The sequence below is a fragment of the Melanerpes formicivorus genome, unplaced genomic scaffold (genome assembly GCF_026170545.1).
Source record: "Melanerpes formicivorus ecotype bairdi unplaced genomic scaffold, bMelFor1.0.p_v2 SCAF_16, whole genome shotgun sequence".
In the NCBI taxonomy this organism is placed as follows: domain Eukaryota; kingdom Metazoa; phylum Chordata; class Aves; order Piciformes; family Picidae; genus Melanerpes; species Melanerpes formicivorus.
The window spans coordinates 7,069,230-7,089,860 of NW_027142368.1; the positions used below are offsets into that span (position 1 = coordinate 7,069,230).

Below are 20,631 nucleotides of genomic sequence, written 5' to 3' on the forward strand. Positions count from 1 at the left end.
TGGCATTACAAGAGCTAAGAATCACAGATGTCTCTTGAAATGAGGTTTAAAGTTGAGAAAATGTCAACCCAATGATCAGAGCAAAAATCAGCATGCCTCGCTATAATAAATAGTGAGCAGTTCAGAGAAACCTTTTGTTGCAAGGCTTTCTTAAAATTCTGAGAAAATGGAGTATTTTACTAGCTTTTCAGCCTCCAGCTGCTAGTTGTTCAATGGCTGAAAAAAAACAAGGCCTCTGTAAGGAGGATCAGGGAAGTTACCCATGTATTAGTAAAGTTCAAATCTTCCATTTACAATGCCCAGGCTGTTGCTAAGTACTCCAAAGCCCTACCTGAATGCTATGGAGTTCACTTCCTATGCATGAGAATCAAACAAATATATTGTCACTGTATCACATGACAGTGTCTCTCCACAACCTGCCTGGGACCACTTCCTTCAGGATTCTTCTCCCTTGCACTCAACCTTACTCCAAGCCCATGTTAACAAGGCTAATGAGACAATAAGAACAAATCTTAACTGTCCATCCCTTAAAAAAAAGTTAGATGACATGTGACTAACTTAATCATGCAGCAAAGCTGATCACGAGTACATAAACACCTCTGAGCAAATCAAGGTCAGAGCTAAAGTAGGTCAACTACATCTGACAAGCACCCATCCAGGGAGTCAAGACCTCTTTACACAAGCACCACCAGTTTCAATTACCCCTAGGCAAGAGTCAACTATCTCCAACATACAAACATATGTATTCTAAAAGAAACACAATGCATAACTTTATGAATCAGAAGTGTCTCATACCTTAAAAGCACTATTTTGCAATGACAGAGGAAAACTGTGGTGTGGTTTCCTTAAGAAGTAATTGAAAAGATACTTATTGTCCCTATGAGTAATGACTGCACCGAAAACAGCTACAAAAAGGAAATCATCTACTTCCCTTCGTTGCAGTATTCAAGTTGACTGTCACGGTATGAACTAGCAAGAGAGGAGCAGGGTTATTTATCTTCACTATCTGTGTTCCTGTAGATGTACGTGCACTCCAGAGGCACATGCACACAACTGGGGGGGATTTCTGCTCAGCAGCACAAGGACTGCAGGAGTCCCTGTGCTGGCTTCAGGATGCATACCAGCACACATGGCCAGTGCAGTTCCTGCACTAGAATCTGTATCTTTAAATATCTGTGGGAATCAAAGGAAGGTCTTTGAATTAAAGCAGTGGTGCTTTCCTCTTCCTTTGGTACTTAAGGAGCAGATGTTAGAATACTTCATATTTGCCTGATATATTGATACTGTTTTGTTGCAATGGTACATTCACATTCTTTGAAGTCCCTACCCTATTTGCAGAACACTGTAAATCCAGAAGATAAGAAGCCCTGTGCCTTCCTCTCATGTGTAGATACATCTCACCGCAACCTCTGGAGCAAGAAGTGATTTTTCCTTGGTTTGCTTGTTGAGGTCATCCTTTTACCACTCACTCATCAGCGTGCTCATCAACTCCTGGCAGCCTACGACCCACATCTGAGTTTTGCAGCTCTTCCTAACCCAAGCTCTTAGTGACATCAGTACCTCATGTTTCAACCACATCCTTAACCACACACAGAGCAGCAGTGATCTAACAGCCTCCTGCACCTCTCATATTAGCAGCTGCTGTTCCCCAACCCCTCACAACAGCACACATGTATCCCCTGTTCTGTGGCAGGCAGAGGCACAGCCCTCAGCAGCTCAAGCAACATAACTGTGCCAACAGCTGCTCCCCATCTTTCCTATGAAAAACACAGTAGGGTGGAGGGAAACAGCCCATGAATATAAACCAGCCACAAAGCTACAAGATTTATCATTTTGCAATAGGGGATGAGGGGTGGGGGAGAAGTCTCTAATAAAAAGAAAAACTCCACACAAAGATCTTTCAGCTCTAGAAAGTTAATGTAAAGGCAGCATCTCAACAGATCAATATACTGTCCACATGCACTACCCTACCAAAACCAAGTCTATTCCTCACTGATATCTCTGGGAACAGACAGAACAAATCATCTCATGGCATCACTTCACAGGAATTTTCCACATTATCATAGTGGTAATGGAGCCACAGGACCATAATCTGAACTTTATCTTGTTCATAGAATACTTGGACTTCCAGAGAGGAGAGGCCTCTTATCCCATCTCTGCTTGCTTAAAAGGGGAACTACTTACAAATTTTACTTCCAGCTCTTTTAGCAAAGGACTTCTTTGTTGCTCCCAAACCAAGAATAAGCAGTAACTGAAATAACAATCACTTGTACTAGGGAGCTCAGGACTAGACCCAGGAACAGAGAAGTGTCTCACCAGCACTCATTAAACGGGAAGGATCACTTTGCTCAGCCTGTTGGCAGCATTACTCCTAATACAATCCAGGAAGCTGTTGGCTTTCTTTGCTGCAAGGGCACCGTTGCTGGCTCACGGTCCCCAAGATCTTTTCTGCCAAGCTGTTTTCCAGCTGGTCAGCCCCTAGTTTGTACTAGAGCATGAGGTTTTTCCTCTGCAGGTGCAGGACTTGGCATTTCCTTTTACTGAACTCCATAAGGTTCTTTATAAGGTTATTGTCAACCCTTTCTCTGGCTTGTAGAGATCCCTCTGATAGGTAGCACACCCATGTAGTACATCAGTCATTCCTTCCCATGTTGTATTGTCTGCATCTCTAAGTATGAGGTTTCAGATGGCACAGAAAAGCATGAAAAGAAAGGCAAAGCTAGCTCACGCTCTTCCTGGTGAAGCAGATAAATGTTTTCTTCAAGGCTTGTTACAGTCCCATGAAAAGGCTTTACAGATGGAGATATGGACCACCTTCACTGGGTCTAGAGACTATATCATCATCAGAAGCAGAAGCGTCAGACTAACAGACTGACCCTGAGACACAGGAGATGCCACTTCCTTTCATGTCCAAACACCATTTGTCTCTCTACCTATTCAATGAATCTCAGCTAAAAGGGTTTCCAAGAAGCTTGCTGGTTTACAAGCATTATTGAAAGCTTGATCTAGTATAAGCTTCTCGACAGCCAAGATTAGACTCTTTGAGCTCTTGTTCTTTGAAGTACACTTGTGCTGACCTGGGCAGTCATCAAAAACAAGCTTCACAAGGGAACTAATCAAGCCCTTGTGAAAAGGTGGTGATGCACACTTCTGAAAATCAGTACTGACATGCTGCTGCTACCAAAGGAACTTGGCCTAATTCAATAATCAATCCTCTAGTACATGTACTCCTTAGGTTTCCAGAAACAGCTTTTACAGCTAAAACAAAATGGGCTAGCTTTTCTTGGAAGAACAAGTTTTATAGGACTTCTGCAGCACACCTACCAAACACAGCTGCTACCTGAACATGAATCAAACGGTAGCATCTATGCAGGCTTCTGGAAGCAACAAGTACTGGTCCTCCCATCACTAAATACCAAGTACTGATGTACTTCCTAAGCTCAGCCACAATGACCAGCATGAGTGTGACTAGTTCAGATGCCTCTGCTTAGAGCAGGAACCAGGGAATTCTGCCTCATAGCTGTGCAAACAAAGTGAGTGCCTTATGACATTTCACACCCTTCCCTCCAGCATGTCTGCTGCACCACACGGCTTGGTGTCATCAGCAAACTTGCTGAGGGTGCACTCAATGCCACTGTCCATGTCACCCACAAAGATGTTAAACAAGACTGGTCCCAGTACTGATCCCTGAGGGTCTCCATTTGTCACTGGCCTCCACTTGGACATGGACCCATTGACAGCCACCCTTTAGGTGTGGCCATCAAGCCAGTTCTTTATCCACTGAATGGTCCATCCATCAAACCCATTCTGCACCAGCTTGGAGACCAGGATGTGGTGCGGGACAGTGTCAAAGGCTTTGCTCAGATCCAGGTAAATTACATCAGTTGTTCAGCCTTCATCTATCAATGTTGTGACTTTGTCATAGAAGGCCACCAGGTTTGCCAGGCAGGATTTATCCTTGGTGAAGCCCTGCTGATTGTGCCAAATCACCTCTTCATTATTCTTTTGCCTCAGCAGTGCCTCCAGGAGGATCTGATCCATGATCTTACTGGGCACAGAGGTGAGACTCAGACATCCACTGCCAAACAAACTACAACTGAAGACTTTATATATCTTCAGAGAACAAAGTATGGAAACAAGAGGGCAAAAATATCACAAAAAGGACTGTAGACACAGGTGGTTACATTTACACCTGGAAATGAAAGTATAAGTTTTTTCACATTTCCTCTGGTCCTGATAAATTCCATCTCTGGCGGGAAGAAGCTGTCCCTGCTCTGAGCACTGTCAGTCTGAGAAAGAAAAGTTGATAGGCTATCAGGTTCCCTTTGATCCTGAAGTAGGCCTTGGGGAAAAGAAGATATTCTGAGCCTGCATGGAACCAAGCTGGGTATTCCCCGCTCAGTCACCTCTCTGTTGTTTCCACTCACATGCATATCCACAACACATTCCACTTTCCCCACTGATTTCTTAAAAGCTCCTTTTGACTTTAGACAGAATCAGCTGTCAAATGCAGGCATCACATTCATTTGACCATCAGTGTTTATTCCTTCAGACTACCTCAGTACTGTATTAGAGGCTCAACTTAATTTTTGTTCTCCCACTATACCACTGGGCTTTGGATAGGAAGGCATCACAGCTTTTTTGTTAAGGAGATGAGTAGGTAACCTGCTAAAAAATATTGCAGAATGTACAATGATGGCATAGCTACTGTGTTACAGTCTGTGTGTGAAAAGGGAGACATTTACAACTCAGTTATCCACACATCTCCAGTTTTAAGAGCATGACCCCTCTTGCAAATAGCCTCAGCTACCTGTTTCTGCACCTGGAGTCCCTTTGCTATAGGTGGAGCAATGAACACTCACATAAATAAGCTCAGCATTTTGGTTTTCTGAAGTGACACTATTTGCCAGTTAAATCCAAATTCAATGAGTGAAAATTGAGATACTGCAACAATTTAGCACTTGCATGTTTTCCATAAACCCTGCAAAGGCACGAGCATCAGAAAAGATACACATGCTATTTTAAGTCTTGCTCAATGTCTCAGAAATAATAACCTCCCCCATTCCCCAAATCCTGTTTTCAAATGAGCGATCTGCTGCTGACACTGAGAAAGGCAGCACTTCAGAGTTATGATAGCTCACACTGTGGCATTATCCAGCACTCTGCTCTTCAGAGACATTCACATAAAGCAGTCTGGAACCACAGTAACAGCAAACACTGAGAAGTAGGGCAAGTTCCCAATACCCACCTAGGGCCAGCACCAACACTGACACAGTGTGTTAGGAGCAGAATCGCTACAGCTGAAGATTCAGTGCCCAACAGCAGCACTCAGTATTGCTACGGGACAAGGGGAGCATAACAGCAGGGCAGCTTCTTTCAGTCTCGTCTTCACACTTTCACCAGTTTTACATGACTGTAAAACCAAAATGACAATTAAAAGAAGTCTTTTAACAGGACATTAAAAGTGACATCAGATGTGTCATCACACCATACACTGAATGCATAAGCAACATACTCTCAGCTTGCTCTGCCACAGCACTAGCTACCTTTTAAGTTTCCTACTCTCCTGAACAAACTGGAAGTCCTTTGCTATGTGAATGTGCTGGTTTGGGCTGTTGTAGGGTTAATAGTTTGGGGCTATGTTTTTGATTTGTGCTGAAAACTGTTAGTAATTCAGTAATGTTTTGGTCATGGCTGAGTAGTGCTTACACAGAGTCATTTTCTGCTCCTCACAGCACCCCACCAGTGTGCAGGCTGCACAAGTGGACACAGATGGGACAGCTGACCAAAGGGATGTCAAACTCAGCACATAAAGCTGGGGGAAGAAGGAAGGAGGGTGACATTTACAGTGATGTTGTTTGTCTTCCTAATTCACCATTAATATGTGATAGAGCCTGGGTCCACTGGAGATGGCTGAGCACCTGCTTGCTGATGGGAAGTGGAGAACGAATTCCTTGTTTGGCTTTGTTTATGCACACAACTTTTATATTACTTATTACATTGTCTTTATCTCAATCCATGACATTTTTTCACTTCTACTCTTCCAATGCTCTTCTCCATCCCACTGGGAGAAAAGTGAGAGAGCAGCTCAGTAGCGCTAATTTGCAGCAGATATTTTGGGTGCCCAATATGGGGCTCAAAGATTTTGAGATCACGATGACAAATTGATCAGAATGTACTAGTTTAAATTTATAGCTGTTACTGCTGTTTAGTTATTGACAGGCTCTTGTCCTTGACATAATGCTTGCTAGCCTTACTGTACATTAGGGTCTACTCTTCATTAGTGGCTGCTTTTTGCTTTCATTGCTTGATGTGCTACTGATCATCTTATTCTGCTGTGCCTGAGAACATTCTACTGAATGTCAGTGGCCATGGTCCTGGGCTGGCAGACGGCAGTGGTATTGATGCTATTTCTGTTCTGCGGTACTGGTCAGACTGGAATTCCAGTGTGATCTCACATCAAAGGAACTGTGACCTATGAATGAGTACATACAGGAGGACAACACCCCAAAGCATCTATGGCCATGCATAAGCCCATGACAAGGGCAGGTGCACCCCAAAGAGGTTGCAGCCATGGGCAAGACCATGTTGGAACAGGTTAACTCCTAGCTGTGGGTAAATCACTGCATTCATAGTAAGATTTGGTGGAGCAAATCATGTGATAGAGACACCATGCAGAGTATTCCCTGTCCTCTACATTGATGTCCAGAGTTTCGAGTACCTCAACAACAGCTACATGGCCTGGAAAGTCATATTTGTCTAGCTCAGGGTAAGCATGGGATACTATTGAAAAGCTCACAGCAAAGTTCCACAGAACAGCTGATGTAATGCCTTACAGGATGGCTTCACTCCCTTCTTCTCTTCCTTGTCACCTTCCCCAGATTTCCCTTGCAGTAGTCTAGCACAGGCTTTAAACAGTCCCCAAAGCTTATCTGTACTGTGTGTTGAATCAATCTCCTCATCAGGCTGAATAATAACTTGACAGAAAGCAGAGTCTTCTTCTGAGTGGTTAGCAAGCTCAACCATCTTACTGAAAGGTCAGATGACACCCAGAGCCAGTGCAAAGCAAGAAGGCGAGACATGCCAGAAGACAGGCAGAACTATCCCTTTCAACAGCATGAAGTGGTTAAAATATCCCTGTTAAATACCTGAGCTGCACTTCCAGCTTATTCACAGCACTCCCCTGGGATTTGTTTTCAACATGCAAATCGCTGCACGGTTTGAGCAAGGCAAGGTGTGCTAAAACCTTCCTACTGAACCACATCTGCACTGACATTTTCTCTGCTCGGCAGTTTGTTCTTTTGTGAATGACAAGTTATGAATAGACAGGCACAGTAGAGGAGTATTCCTAACCACTCTGTATTCATTGCTTCAGTGGGAGTACAAGCTTCATTTTCTTGAGAAAGGCCTGCAGCAGTAGGAAAGGCCTTTACAGAAATGACTGATAAAACATTCCCATTTTGTATATCAGCGCTGACATTTGGAACCACCAAACCTGTGACATCCATTCACCAGGGATACAACTGTATACAAGCCTCAGACCTGCATTTTTGCAGACAGGCTTTAAAATCTAATCTAATTTAAAATCAACAGTCAAGTCTGAATGCATACTTTTACATTTCAGTTGAAACTGGAAAAGTGTTTTAAAATTGCTGTTGTTTTTAGAACAAGAATCTCATTAACAAACAATGCCAGGCAGAGAAACAATCAGGGAACACCAACAATTCACTTAGTAGGGTCCTTATGCTGTGCAGACATCTTGATTGCTACCAAAAAAGAAAACCCAGCAAGTGGAGAAGAACAGTGTGTCATACACACACAAAATAAATCCAACCACCCCCCACCCAGATAAAAAATTCTGCCAACACCAAACATGGGCAAAAGAGAAAGAACTTGCTCAGAAAAACAAATACAAATTAAAAAAAGCCACAGCCACACACCCCCCACAACAGGGCTCTTGGTCAAACTGAAGGCTGTGGGGTTTATTTTTGTTAATGATTGTTTTTTCTTGGATCAGAGATCCACCCATGCAACGTCCCCTCCCCCTCCACATGAGAGGGGATACAATACAGAGCAAAGGGACATCTGACTAAGAGCTGCAAACAGAAGTTTTTCCAACCCATTGTTTTACTCCAAAAGAGAACATTCCATGACCTACGCAGTTTGATCCCAAAGGGCCTAGAAAAGATCACTAGACAGTTCACATTCCTCCACAAAAAGTTTAAGTAGGTTTAGATGATCTTATTTCCGCAAGTGACAATCTTGTGCCAAATATTAATAATGCAGTGCCTTAGTTACCACTTACAAGTGCTCATAATTATTTACAGCTCCTGAATAGTACGGAGGATGACTTGGATATCACCCAAACCCACAGCAAGTAAATTTATTAGAAAATGGAAAACTTTCTAGTTTCACTTGTTGGAACAAGACAGTCAATGAGTTCTGCATGAGGAATAATCAAGTAAGCTAGTATTCTCCAGCTTAGAAAATTAACAGGGCCAAGATCTACACTACAGGCCAGCCTGATCTAGTGTGGGGTGTCCCTGCCCATGGCAGGGGGGTTGGAACTAGATGATCCTTGTGGTCCCTTCCAACCCTGACTGATACTATGATACTAAAACCATCAAATGTCATACAAAGACAGGTTAGCAGGTACAAAACAACACAGCTTTTCATGCATGACATAAACAGGCCGTAGAAAGTCTCTGACAAGTAGCAGGGAGGCCAGGAGTTCTTGAAGTTTCTAAAGAGAGGTAGTACCGCTTCATGGAAAGGAATTCTTCTGAAGGTTACCACCACATCTGGTTTGTGAAGTCCCCAAACACGTTTGCCCTAATTGTAGTCTTCACCGGGCAGTTTCTCACAGCCACTGCTTGAGGCAGGACTCTACATGAACTGGGTCTTTGTTATGGAATACAATGGTCATTCTTACCTTCTTCCAATATTAGCAAAAGACCGTTATCTCAGTTTGTAAATATTCAGAGAAAACTTCTACATGCAACTACAGCATACCTGGAATATCCATAATCAAGGAGTAAAGTATACAACAGCCTTTTAAATATTTCCTTTCTAGCTCACCTCTGGTTTAAGTCAATTAACCTGCAGCTATGACCAATAACACCACTCAACACCAGGTGAAAGATTAAATTCAGCCAGTACACATTACACTGAGTTTATTTAGCAAGGCAAATGTGAAATAGCCTGCTACAGGAAAGAAGATTTATATGTTAGGTATCTGCTTGCATAAGTGGAATTTCAAACCCAGTTTAAAGAACTAAGTTCCTACGCAGCACCAAGAAACAATAGCACTGAGCAGCGATCCACGTAAAAGAGTGCAGGCACAAACCACCCAAAACAAACACTCGTGTCAGTCCCATGCTTCGCGTTACTAAGCACTCCAGTATATACACACTGTTCTCCACTCACCTTAAGTCTGACCTATACTATGAAGTTAAACTTCAAATCATGAAGTGGAGCTCAGAATTCTCATCTAAGGAGACTGAAGGAGCCAGCAGAGTAGAGAAACTGTTACTGGTAACACATGGGGAAAATCCCAACCAGACAAACATGCTTAGAACAGACCAGAAAAGAATCACATCATTTCAGAGGATTAATCACTAGATATAAGCATTTCCAGCTTTTTTCAGTGTCTGCAACACTCACTTCAGAATATGATCTAGACTCTCATGTGCCATTTTACCCCAACTTTAATAGAGATTTGGTTGGTTGGGTTTTTTTCATGCTTTTTTGTTTGGTTGGTTGTTGTTGCTTTCTTTTGGGGTCTTTTGCTATGTGTTTTTGCCTCAGTCGCTCATCTGGTGCTCAACTGAAACGCATTTTTAAGGATAACTAAACCCTTTCCAGCTGCCTTTAATGGTTGTGTCTCCTCTTCCATATGTACTGAAATTATTCTTTGTTCCTAGAGGTATGAGCTTAAGTTTACATTCCATAAATTCTAGGGTAACAGACTACACGGCAGATAGCTACCTTAACTAACAAATATAAATGTCCTTTCATTATCTCCACGTTAAATCACTGCATCTTTGTTTTCCTGAATATGAGCATCAGCTCCTCAGGTTTCTGTCCTCCTTTTGTCTCCACTAAGGTCTTACATAAATCACTGATATTAAAATTTGATATTTCTATTTCAAAACAGAGAAATGTTGTCATTTGCTCCCTTTAATTAGTAAGACTACAGAGCAAAGGTGAGGTTTGCTTTGCTTTTAGGTATTGCTGAACAAAACTCTTGGGTATTACATTCTGTCTGTGCCTTAAACAGAGTAACAATATGAGAATCCCCAGTAGGATTTTTAACCTTTTAACTTTTAAGTTGCTTCGAAGAAAGGCTGCAAAAAAAGTCATTAATGGTGGTCCCCTCCTGTTACAAGTCTTTCTGGCCCTCCCACTCCTTCAGAGACTGGTTAAGGATATATGTCCTTCAACTTCGTTCTACTCTAGCACAGAGATTAAGTACATTAAGTTTTATCAGAGTAGCACAGAGATAAGTACATGAAGTTTTCTCTTAATACCAACACCAGATTCATTCAGATTCATTCCCTTGTATGATAAGATGAGGAGGCAACCTCATCTACTATTTTATACAACTAACTGATACTCTGTAATTCAGGCCAAAGTTTATTTTAGAAAGATATACTGGGTGAACTGATACATTGCAAGGATCTATAACCCTCCTCCTATCTTTTCTGTTCCAATGTTTAGTTCCTATTGTTCAAAACTTCCAACTTTTCTAATATGAATTTGAGTAGGTCACCTACCAGCTACTTTACCTCATTTCATTTTGTCCTAACAGGTAACCTGAGCAGGTAATTACCTGAAGGTCAAACCCATTGAATTGCCTTTTCCTCCTCTGAGTAAATCTAGTTGAATGACTTTGATCTCATTCTGTAAGGCTACATTTGCAAAACACAGTTTTTTATAAACACTTCATGAAGTCCAGGAAATTATTTACATTATTACATAATTAACATAATACATAGATCAATCCACCTGTGAATCCAGCTTGATATCATTGTTTTCCAAGCCAAAAAATCATTTTTTCATCTCTCTGTAACACTACTCTAGGAACTCCCAGACAGTAGGGTCCTCCCAGTCTCATTCACTTTGAACCTCCATCCTTTAAGTTGGATATACAGATACTCAACTATTTGGCAGCTAGCAGAAATGGCACATTTCTTAAGTGAGATCTTACCAAGCAATGAAGACTGTTGGTGTGAACTAAACAGACCAACCTGCACTACTCGGCTCTCCTGCCAGTAGGAGTCTCTTTTGCCATTGTATAATTGATACAGATCCAGACTAGCACAACATCAGGGACAAAGCCAAGTGGAAGTTGCCAGAAACAATGCTACTGACTAATCTCTGCTTAGATCAGAGATCTGTATGAATCGGTTAGCTAGTTTATTTAATTTGGGCCTACATGGACTTTACAAGGCAGCACAGACCCTTCTTTAGGAGATTCATGTGACAGAATTCTCTTGCTTTTTTTTTTATGAGATGAGAAGTCTAAACATTTATCCCTTTGTAATTAAGTGTGACTGCAAGACTTGTTAGCCTCCTAGTTTCATCTCAGCTGTGTACTCCTCTTCAGCACTGGCATTTATCTAACCCCACAGTGAGCTGTTCAGAAATCCAAAATAGATGAAACTAATCCTGCCAAAAAATATCTTTTAAAAAAAGCTCCAAGTCTGAGTAGATCAGAGTAAGGTGCTTTAGGGAGCCAAACGAGTACCAGTATTGTACAAAGGAGGGGGAGAGATGATGATGTCAACAATAAGTGTACATATAATTTACCGAGCAAACACACACCTCAACACGAGTACATACAGGGCTATTATAGCAAGAATAAGCCTACAAAGCCTCCAGTGTAATAGAAGTGTTCAAGAAACAGTCTAAAAAATGCTATTTATTTTGCTTCCAAGCTGCCACTTTGAATAAACTTACTGCTGTTATGGAAGGTTCTTTTATCAACTCAAGTTAAAATAATGTCCAGTGCACAGGAACACAGTCAGGAAATAACCTGTACAAATGCTATTCAGCATCTAGGTAAGTGGGTTTATGAAACATTGCTCTGTATAAGAATGGCATAGAAAACCAGCAAAATTGTACTGGGATGACTGATGTCTACAGACTGAACAGAAAGAATGTGAAAACTATGACAATAAGCAGAACACAACAATACAGGACGCCAGCAGGAACTAACTGACCACCCCTTTAAGAGTGGAAGACAATGATTAGCTCACATGTGGAAATCATTCTGAGTACGCTTTTGGAAGGATGCATGGAAAATACAGAACTACACCATAAAGAATGATTGAAGAGAAGCTTACACACCAAAGACTCAGCCAAATGACATCATAGGGAGGAGTTAAAGGGGATATGCTGTGCTGTCTTTGAAGGTGGAAAACTATGATACTTCACTACAACATGCAATTAGGTTTATTAGAAAGGGCAACAAGTTAACTGTACTTATTCCTAATGTTTCTTCTTTAAGTAGAAACCTGCAAGTCCATCAAGATTCTTCCAGGTATTAGAAAGCCAGGAAAGTTCCTTCTCCTGCTCCCTGAAAGTCACCAGCCACTCCTACAAACAAACCTCAGAACTTGCACCAATGTTATCCTGTGACCTGGTTGCCAACACAGCATCATTCCAAAACGTCAACACCACCACAACACACATGAAAAAGCAAACAAAGTACTCACAGAACTGAGACACAATGATAACACGAAACCTCACACAGGCAACTTTAAGGGGACCATTTACCCAGTTTCCAGAATTCACCAAACAAAATTCAGCAGAAAAATGGAAAAGGTTTCATTGATGAATCAGTACTTTCCCAGGTTTGTCAAAGGATGCCATCATTCCAAAATACTTAGGGCTACAGTCAAACAGCAAGCCATGGAAATACCCTAAAACTAGAGGACAAGTCAGATGACTGTCAAAATATTTGCTTTAAAAAATAGTAAGTATGCATCTGAAAGCTGTGCCAAAGGAAGCAGATTACACAAGTTATACAGCACACCATGAATGAATCCATGGAAGCTTAACTACTTGTCTGGGCAAATCTAAAAGGCACATTAATTTTGCCTGAAAAGCATCCGGAACTCTCCTAGACTAACTTAAGCATTTAAAGGAACCTCAATAATTTTGTAAGGTTGTTATTATAATAATAAAAACACACCAGTTTGCCTAGAGACAAAAGACTGACAATATGCTGCAGTGCTACCTAGGTCTCAATGAGATTTTTTCCTCAAAGGGATTTTTCCCTTACCCTGAGTATTTTTTATCCATGAAGGATTTCTTTTTCTTGGGGGTCCTGCTTATTTCTGGCATGTGCAATAACTTGATCCTTACTAATGTTAGCATGCATTAGGGAAAAAAAAATAAACCACTAATTCATTTTAAGTAGAAGGCAAAAGATTCTCCTGTTATCTGCTGACTTAAGCCTTTTCCTTCTTTCCATTTCTATTCTGAATTAAGTTCAAAAGTATTAGTAAACCTAATTTAAAAAAAAAATGTAAAAGTTTTTAATGCAGAAAACAGATTTTCACATTACTGTAAGCAAGGACAACTCTCCTGAATGGCTGTTTGATAGAAATAGCCATTCAAAATCAAGACAGAGCAAGAAAACCCTGAAGCGCCAGCATTCCTCTGAGTAGGTTTTAGAGAGTTCTGCTTCCAGAAAACAGTGTATGTAGACCAACTGACAGCAACATGAGATCCACACTGAGTAAGAGAATCAGTAAAGGAAAAATTAAAAGTAAAAAAAACTTGAATTGCTTTTTTGTTTTGTTTTTTTTTAAGACAGCTCCCACCCCCAAAAGGGAGCAGAGGTGTGTGAACCCAAATCCAAACGACATTGCCTTGGTGGAAAATAAAATCTTCTTCCTTTCAGTCTCCTTCCTGTATTCCATTTCCTTCAGATTTCCTGGCAAGCCTAACTGGAGACATTGCTGGGATTCTGCCATTTTCAGATAAATTATCCGTTTGACACCAACTTGGACGTGTAAGTGTTCAGCTCCAGTAGAGTCCAGTGATTGTGGTGAATGAGCTCCTGAGAGATTTGCGTATCTGAAACAGTTCTATATTTGTTTATCTGGAAACCCAGGAGCCCATGGGCCAGTTTAGGGAAAAGGGAAAAGAGTCAGAGGTCTAGCTGAGTTACTCTGTCTTGATATGAACATTTTTATTAAATAAACAGTGAAAAGCTCAAGTGTAGAGCCTCAGAGATGGAAGTGAAAAGTTGCTTATTTTCCTGGCTTCTGGGTATCAGTATCAATATCAGATTTTTTAATCAAATTTTTATGTGTATTTATGAAAGAGATTACCCAACACAGCTTAAACCAAAAATATTCTGCCATAAATCCTCTCCTTCCATGTCAAGGTTGCAATGTAACATGTCTAAAACAGCACTCTTCACAGTTAGTGTTTTATCTACCTCTCCCTCTGGACAGCTCAGCTCATGAGCTGTGCTGTTTCCTAACCTACAAAGCCACAAGTTGTACCACTGAACTGAGTAATCTCAAATCAATCTCTGGGGTTTAAAAACAAACTTGTCCTTGAGCTACAGCAGATGCCTCAGTCCAGTACTTTTGCCCAAACACATATCACTAACAGCAGGGGGGCAACCAGGAAGGAGTTGAAGTGTTGAAGAAGGCTACACTATCCATGGCAACCCAATTCAAATGGTTATCAAAACTACTGTCCAGATTCAGCCATCTGACAATGGATGTTGCAAAAGATTCACGCATCACTACAGGACAAAATGCTGAGCACAAAAATTAATATGCTGATAGCCAAACTGCAGCATAAATTCCAAATACAGTTATCTGAGGTCCCTGAGTGAAGGATAAAAATGCCCAAAGCACCCCCTTTTTGCCATCACACTCAAAACAACTGCAATGCACACATACAACAGGAAGGAGAGAACTTTTATTACTTTAATATATATTTTTGCTTCCTAAAAGCAGAAGCCCTAAATTTTATAGCACTCCTAGAAAAATCCACAGATAACAAAAAAATATCTATTCATAACAAGTCAAGGAAAAAAACAAACAAACCACATCAAATTCAAACCAGTTCAAGGAAACTATAAACCCATTTTAAAGACAGAGGGGGAAAAAAATTCTTCCAAAAAAACTAAACCAAAAGTATAGAAGTTTTGAGTGGGTTTTTTTCTGGTTTGGGCTGGCTTTTTTCCCTAGGAAGTAACTTTTCTTTCTCACTTCCCTCCAATAATATTCTGCAGCACAACATTATTTAACAATTTCTATTACAGTCTTTCTGTTCTTTTCCTTTTCTGTTAAAAAAACTAGAAAAGGCAAAGCTACTTTAAGGAAGTTTCCAGGATAAAAATCCTCACATCAAGAGTAATAAGCATTTCTCAGTTCTCTGACAGTCTCATTTCATTCTTCCTCCAAAACCTACATCAATCCCAAATGGGCAAGCCTAAGTGGAGTCTTCTGAGTAGTCTTGTATCAAGACCTCATATAATCTTTAGAACACATGGATTCCATTCACTTATTTCATTTATTTAGAAAGAAATTAAGGCAAATTCCTGCATATATGACTTACTGTAAAATGCCTTCATAATAAAGTGACTTGAGAGACACACCAATACATACCACTCAGGTGTGTATTTCAGTTTGGAACTGCAAACTGGAAAACCAAAACACGGTCAAGACAACATCAGAAAACACATTTTAATATAAACCTCAAAGACCACCAGCTATTTTTTTGGCAAAGTATTCTGGAGCCCAGAGTTTATCGCTGAAAAATACACACCAATTAGTTGTGTATTCTCAGCACTACAACAACTGCACTTCCAAAGATGGGTTTCCATCACAGTCACCACTAAGGGTGACTTCCTTTACATAAAGTGCCACTAAATTGACTAGAACCTGTGGAAAAGAGAGATTACAAATATTTGCAAGGAAAATAGTGTCAACACACACATGAAAGCTGCAACTGTCTTCCTCAACTGCTTATATCCACATGAATGGCTTTCTCTAAAGTTAGTAGAGAACATCAACACCTTAGACCACAAGAACCGTGGCTTGTTATTGTACCATTCTAAAATCCTGCCAACGATATTTTTTGCTCTGTAAGTAGCCTACTGGCACCATTCCTACAGAAGACCAACCTACTAAACTACAGCATAGCTTCAGCTCAGGGTCACAAGCTGTTCTGACACCAGCAGCTGACCTAGAAGTGCATCTGACATCAGAGACATTGAATAACAGCTTCTCAAATGGCAGGAGAATGAAAAGGTTACAAATTCTGTATGCCTTGGCTAAGAATTTTTTGCAGCTGCAAAGGAGAAAAGATGACCTGAGCATAGAGAAGAAGGATGAATCCTTGCAGGCAAGGAAGGGACAGGAAACACAAACAGTCCTGCACAGTACACCTGATGAAGACATTAGTATCCACTTCTTGAATTGAACTATTCAACTAGTACAGGAATTTTAGCAAAAGTTAAAATAAACTGTAAGTAATGTCAAATGCAACAGAAACTATCGATCATCTTTGGGACAAAGACCAAAATGTCAGACTGTGGTTTTTAGTTAATGAATATTCCAGAATAAGAAAGCCTGAAGATGGTGTTTTGAGCTGTGTTCTTCTGCAGAATGGATTAAAAAAGAAATTACATTTCTCAACATCTGGTGAAAGATCAGGTTTCCAAGGAGATGAAGCCTGGGCCCTGGTAAGTAGCCTTACTGCATTTTTTTCAATAAACTGAGGTAAAAAAAACACCAACAGGTAGAATATGTAATTCAGGCCAGCAAGCAATTCACCTCAATATCCATTTCATTCAGTGCAAAGTTCTATTAAATACATACAAGTTATCTGGCAATACTCATAGTGATTAAATACAGATAAAAACAATTGGATAATTACAACTGGGATCTCTTTTCTTAAAATAGCCTGAAAGACCAAGACTGAAAGCTCTTTCACAGCTTTTGAAACTGCCATAAAGCACCTTATTCTTCAAGCAATCTCCATGGGCTGATCAGGCAGAGCTTTCAACAACTAAATGCAAAAGTTGATGCTGAGGTCAAGTCAGTGTCACCTCAACAACTACACTTATCAAAGACAGTTATTTTAGTCTGAAGTTTAAGGACCATGGCAGCCAAAAATGAGTTTCAAACCATGTTTAATGTATTAAATAGAGAAATGGTATTCTCTGCATTCTGTAAACTTACTGAGAACAAGGAAGCCACTCAAGCTTAACAATGTGTATTTATTTTGGGCTTCTCTTTGCAGTCATTTGTGTATTATATGCATTTACATATCTTTTATTAAAGACAACTAACTTCAGAGTTCTTTCCATTAGCTGGGGATATAGGTAACTGCTTTCTACTGTTTTTTCTGCCCTCTTTCAAACCCTAAACTATGTATAAAACCGGTAACAAAGGTTAAAAGTGTAAAGCATGCAAGTTATAGAATTAAAAATGAAAGACACTAAGGGATGCAGAAAATTCATTCTGTTTTACTTAAGAGCAATATACTCCTTGACATTTTCCTGTACCTCCTGTCCAAGTGAAGCTACACAAACCATTGGCTCTGTGCTGGGAACAGCTTAAAATATTGAATCTGAGCATGAAAACAGTGCTTCTGTGCTCATCTAAACTAATTAACCTACATGTCTCTTGGCATTTCCAGTGTGCTTGATATCAATTCACTTTGAAAAATGGTCTTACTCATCTGCAGCAGACAATCTGCAGCTATCACATTAGGGCTCAGCTTTGTCATCATACTCTTGGATAGCATTAATGAACTGTAACTTCAAGCTCTGCCACATAAATCCAATGAGTGCTCACTTATTCCTCATTTCCCAAAAGAATCTTCAAGAGCAGGTATTTGAAGAAAAGAAAAAAACATCTCAAATAAACTCCCTCTACAAATGTCACCTTCCTACTACATTCTTAGGGATGGTCCCCAAACATAGGTAGTCTCCGGGCAGCAGGTGGTGACAGTGACACGGTAGCAGGTCCTAACTATTCAGCTCTAGCTTTAGAGAATCCCCATGACAGCTAAGTTAGTTTACTGACACATTTGTGTCCACCTCAAAAGGACCTTGTAATAAAACAAAACAGCTGTCCTTATGTTCTCTGTGGCACTTTTCTCATCTAGAACAGCCTCTTGATGCACCTCTCTTACAGACCTTGGGTCTACACAGCACCATACACTACAACTTCTACGCAGACAATGGAAATAAGCAGTGTGGAAAAGAATATGGGATAAAACAGCATATTAACCTATAACCACAATTACTTACGTGGTACTTCAGTTTTACAATTAGGCATAAGAGAAAATATGAACCCACAAAACTCCTAAGTCGTAAAGACTTTCCTCTTAACTGGCAATCCTAGTTCATAATATTCAGATGGGAGGTCTACAGTTTCTGACACTTCAAGTAGCTATTTACATTTGCATATTCCTAGAGGATACAAAGCATATTCTTTCAAAGGCAGAGTGTAACTTCAGCCTTTTGCAATACCATGTACAGAGAGTGTCAGCCAGTATAAATAGTTAATTGAACAACCAAACTTTCTTTTTTCCCTTACAAACTTAGCTGCAGCCTTTGTATTGTCAGTCACTTCGATTCATAAACAGGCAGGACAAACACTTTAATACTAATTTATTATTAAAAAAAAAAGAAAGAAAGGAAGAAAAGAAAACATAGTTTTATTTTGAATGTCCAAAGACCAGAATCTGGGGAAGAAATTCTACTTAAAAGACCAAATGAGTTTTGTAAAGTGATTAGATTTGAAGAGATGATTGCTCTCTGCAGATGATCCTTTCTACCTTGGAGACTAAGAAATAAAAAATGCTGCAAGCATGCTTGCTTCAAAAGCAGGAAAACACACCCACTTGTTTCTTCACCGTTATTTTCAAGCACTAAAATCCTTCCAAAACTGTTATAATTGAGGCACTGGAGTAACAGAAATCTCAGCAATTAAAAATGCAAACCGATTCCCCTGCCTCCCCAAGCGCAAAATCTGGATCTTGGGAAGCCACCTTAATGTTCTCAGTGTTCTGCATTCGGTGGTGAAGAACAACGTCCATTCCCCTGTTGATGCACACAGAGCTGTCAGAAAGGGTGTAAGAAGCAACAGCACGCCCCGGGGTGCACCACAAAACATTCAGGGGGTGAATGAGCGGCACTGCTTAGAACCAGGAAGCCCACTGCTGTGGGGTTGGCAAGCTGGCTCTAGCTGTCCCAGCAAGGACTGGCTACCGTACAACAGCCATAACCCATAGCCATTTCCAGTACTACCATCACACACTCTTCGGGCCTCACCTAATACCACAAGGTACCCGACTCAATGAAAAAGATCCAAAGGATCAGCTACGGGACAGAGGTTGAAGAAATCGATTCCAGTTGCAGGCGAAGGGGCACCAACATCTCTGCTTAGATTCCACATCCCCTGGGGGCTAACTCAAACCCGGGAGGAGAAATAAGCCCGTCACTGCCTCCTCTGAGCTCCTGCACCCTCGGGGTTTGCCCCTTTCCTCCCTCCACCGAAATGAGGATGCACCGAACTCCAGCCCCAGCTCTGCCCTCGCGGTCCGGAGGAGATGCCGCGCCGGCCACGGGCCCGGGTTGGGATACAATCGGCCGCGACCCGCGTCCGCCCCGTCACCTCCGGGTTCTGTCACACTGCCGAGACGGTCCGTACTGTGGGCGTTCCGTCCCTAGCCCCCCCGTCCCGAATTAGCTCCGAGAGGGACAATCCACCACTGACGCAGGGGGGTTTCCCCGTCCCCTCCTCTCCTGGTCCAGCCCTCTCCCACCGGGGAAGCCGCAGCTCCCAAGCCCTCCCGGGGCAAGTAGCTTCATACGGCCTGCCGGAGGCAGCAGCTCCGAGAAGGTGGCAGCTCGGGATAGCCACTCACCGGCCTTTCCCCAGCTTCCCAGGGGCCGCTGCCTCCTAAGCCGGGGCCGTGGGCCGCTCTCGCCCAGCAGCCCACCGTCCGTTACCGCCCCCTCAGCGATCGCCCACCGCCCGTTACCGACTCACCGCGAGCTCCGCGCGCCCCAACGATGCGCCGCGCCCCGGGGGGGAGGGGGGTCGCCGTCCCTCGGCAACGCGCCGCACGCCCGGAGCGGCGCCCGGCGCAGGCAGCCCCCGTCCCTGACCTACTTTCCGCCTGGCTTGCCACCCAACGGCGCACCACTAACCTACTTTCCAGCCAATGGCACCCTCCTCCAGCCCCAGACCGGACGCGCCCGCCCGCCAACAGGAGAGCGGCTTCCCGGCTACCTTGCCCAATAGCCAGCCAGCAATCGGGCGAAACCCGCCCTCCTGTACGGCAGCTAATCCCCGGGAGCCCCTGAAGTGGCAGCCAATCAAAAAGGCGGCTGGGAAGCTTGATCCCGCCCCCTAGTCGACGACGGAGCTGATGGGCCTGGGTGGGAGCGCGTGCGCGGTGGTGGTGTTGGAGGCCGCCAGTGGCGACCCGGATGTGGTGCGGCGGGTGTTGGTTTGGTTGTCAGAGCCCTCATGTTGTCGGTTCCCTCCGCGGTGCCCATCTCGGGCCCTTCCGTGCCTCACTGCTGCTGCTGCTGGGGCTCGCCCATGCTTCTGCGATACTCTCGTGACGTCTGCC

The 20,631-nt window shown here is 42.2% G+C and overlaps 1 protein-coding gene across 6 annotated transcripts in view; it reads right to left on the minus strand.

The window, feature by feature from the left end:
• The window catches only part of BMAL1 (basic helix-loop-helix ARNT like 1), a 45,397-nt gene extending 25,171 nt beyond the window's left edge, over positions 1–20,226 (minus strand). For 2 of the 6 annotated variants that reach the window (XM_068147947.1, XM_068147941.1), the window contains exon 1: positions 20,043–20,225. The gene's annotated coding sequence lies outside the window, so the exon portion shown is untranslated. Of the gene's footprint in view, positions 1–5,248; positions 5,316–20,042 lie in introns of those variants that run through there. The other 4 variants (XM_068147945.1, XM_068147946.1, XM_068147943.1 and 1 more) reach the window with 4 other exon arrangements.
• Positions 20,227–20,631: the final 405 nt, after the last annotated feature.